This window comes from Saccostrea cucullata, unplaced genomic scaffold (genome assembly GCF_032062105.1).
Source record: "Saccostrea cucullata isolate Sc308-1 unplaced genomic scaffold, CSIRO_AGI_Scuc_v1 ctg19857, whole genome shotgun sequence".
Taxonomy (NCBI): Eukaryota; Metazoa; Mollusca; class Bivalvia; order Ostreida; family Ostreidae; genus Saccostrea; species Saccostrea cuccullata.
Window position 1 is genome coordinate 6,664 of NW_026939948.1, and position 3,258 is coordinate 9,921.

The 3,258-nt window shown below is 37.0% G+C and overlaps 1 pseudogene; it reads right to left on the reverse strand.

The window, feature by feature from the left end:
- Window positions 1-237: 237 nt before the first annotated feature.
- LOC134254332 (uncharacterized) lies at window positions 238-2,995 on the reverse strand (annotated as a pseudogene).
- Window positions 2,996-3,258: the final 263 nt, after the last annotated feature.

Consider the following 3,258-nt stretch of genomic DNA (forward strand, 5'->3'; position numbering starts at 1 on the left):
ATTCATTTATAAATCCCCAAATGATTATTCGCATCGTTTAAGTTATTGAAGAATGGTTACCGTAGCATAATTTTAATTCATGGTCATTTAATAAACTGTTAAGCTTTATTTGAGGGTTGCACGGAATACATTTTTTTCGGCGCGGATCTAGTAAACATGAGGTTTTTCAATTAAAAATCTTATATCTAACTGCAATGATTATTTTTAAGAAGTGCTTATGCAAATGCAAAGAAAGCTCTACACTGAACCATCCCAAACTACTTCCGGTTCCAGTTGATCTTCATTATTTAATGGTTTCATGTCGCGTTCCGCTAAAATGTCTGACTCCACGTGACTAGCAGACGACTCTCTCGCCTCAGGTTCCTTGTAATCAGGATTGACAACTCTGTCAACATTATAAGTGGTTCTATCCTCACACACAAAGGGAAGATGCAGACTGTCCGGACCAGTAAAATATCGATAGTCCTTCTCCGGAAACCATTTCCATTCACTTCCGTTGTATGTCAGAACGAGGCCGACTGTGTTGTCCAAGACGGCTGACGCTGCTTCCGGGACCCAGTTCATGTAAGTGACCGGACTTCCGTCACTGTATATCGTCCGATCCTCGTCATCAAACGAAAGAACGTTGATCCGGATGTTGAAAATCCCCTGTAGGTCCGACTCTAGAATGTTTAAAAGAAATAAAAAGACCTTAAATCTGAATTAAATCTTAAATTGAATTATTTTTTGTTGTTGTAATTTTAACGATAAAAAATAAGATATTAATCATGGCGTAGATTCAAATCAACCTGTACGTGAACATGTATTTTTCTAAGGCCTAGGGATCTAAGTTGAGCTCAATTTTGATCTCAGTCTTACTTTTTCACAATATATTCCTTTGAAAAGTTAGTCTGGGCCCAAAATTGAGCTCATCTATGTTTAATGGCCCTTCAACCAGAACTGAAATACCTGGGTGAACTCTGCTGATTTCGAGAAAGTCCCCGTAATCGTCACCATACCAGACAAACATTTCACTTCCGGGTCGATATCTCTGGTTGTCATGTAGAGAATGAGACCTGCGCACGATACTGCTATCAGGTTTTCCTGTTCAATGTTTCCGGCGCAGTTTATCCAACGTAACCAGTTACTATTAGCCGGACTTCCGGCGTCAATGACGTACACCCCTTTAGATCCAATTTTCTCCATCTGTAGAATTAATGTTATAGATAAAAAGTAGGGATGTCAAATCGGTCAATTTTCAATACTCGGTTACTCGAACGTTTTTCCGATCGAGTACCTGGGTACTCGGTAAAAGTGTTAATAAATAGGAACAAGTTAATTGAAAACTGTAAAACACTGTAAACTTGTAGAAATAAACCTATGGGAGGTTACCTGCAAATGCGTTGTAACAATTATGACCACTTTGTACCCGACGAAATTTTAATCTAACATTTTTTAAAGTTCAATTTATTTATCGGATAAATACGAGAAATAAAATCATAAATAGTTCACAGTGTTTTGGTTTAAAAAATAATTAGTTCTGTTCGGTAATTGTAATGTAACTCTTTGATGCGTTTGACGTCCAAGTGATAAGTTGTCAGAGCTATATGTACGGTATAAACTTCATCAAGTTATCCTATAACAGAGCAAATTTATACGATCTTCGTACACTTTTTGATCTGAGATTTCATAGAATTACGATACGGTATGTTTTAGATTGGAGCAACGATAGACAAATCATTTTTAAAGCATTTGCCTTCAACCATTTGCATTAACTGGCATGTAATCAAACGCATCCATATCAACAATCGCACGTGCAATATCGTCTTCTCTTTCCCAGAGAATTTACGACTTCTTGGAGAATTGACAAAATTATTTGATTTATTTAAAATATAATGGACCTTAAACGATGTTCAATGAAAACAAATAATTAAAGCAATCTAAACATTAGGGTAGAAGACAGTCGAAGGTGAGAAAAACCAGGTAGGTACATCAGGTGTTTGGTCAGAGTAATTACTGTATAAACACTGCCACGGGCGATAACGGTCATTTAGAAGCGTAGGAAACCCTAATTACTATATGTACAAGAGCAATGAACATTTTACGTTTTACAACCGATGTTTTAATGCATTAATAAATACTAGTATATAAGCTTAGAAATATTTGAAAATATATATCCGAGTAACCGAGTACCGATTTTAGTATTCGATACTCGGACGTTCCATTCGAGTACCCGGTTAACCGGGTACTCGTTGACATCCCTAATAAAAAGATATTTAACACTATGTAGTACAATTTTCTGTCTTCCGTGGACTTTAGGTGAGGCGTGGCATTCTCCGCACAACGATATTAGGGTCTCTTAAATGGCGCGTAGATTCTCCATGGTTAAGAAATTAATAACATCAGGAACTGTAAAATGTTGTTGACAATTTTGAGACGACTTTAGCCCCATCTCTTTGCCGTATGAGACGCTGGATATTTGCAACACTCCTTGACATTCGCCCGAATTTTTATTTCATGTATACATATTCCAACAGTGAATCTAATTTCCAATGTTAACATTAAGTTGCACAAACGTAATAAAATGAAAAATGATTGAAAAATCTCGAGAGGGACGTTAAACAGCAAAAAAGAAATCAGTCCTAAAATTAATGGTATAATAATCAAATTATTAAATATTCTTTTGATAACAAATGTTATATTATGTAAAGCAAAATAATGTTTTTTGTTATACGTTGAATAAATTATTGATCCCGTTTGTGTATTTCTAATTAAAACAGTTCCTAGAACTCTGACTTTAAGCTGACCTTTGACCTCTCACCTGCCATGAGTATAGGACGTCGTCTTTGTGGTTGGTGTGGATGAGCCCCTCGTAACTTCCAATGATTGTGTGTTTCGGTATAAACTTCTCTGCGAACCCCCCGAACCCGGCTCCAGGGATAGTAGATAGTTTGATACTGAATCCTTCCGGGGTCGTGTGGTTGGCCCGGTCTTCCGGGTGAGAATCGAGTGGGATCTAGAAACGGGAACAGAAAAACATAACCATATAACATACCGTATATACTCGCCTATAAGTCGGATTTTTGGGAGTTAAAATTTGGTCCAAAACTCTATGTCTGACTTATAGGCGAGATATAAATATATTGGTATTTTAGAAGTATTATTGCTAACATAAGCTTAAAAAATACAACCGACTTATAGGCGGACCGACTTATAGGCGAGTATATACGGTAAACGTAAGTAGTATAAAGCGCCTGGTTGGGTGGGTCAACTGAGTGC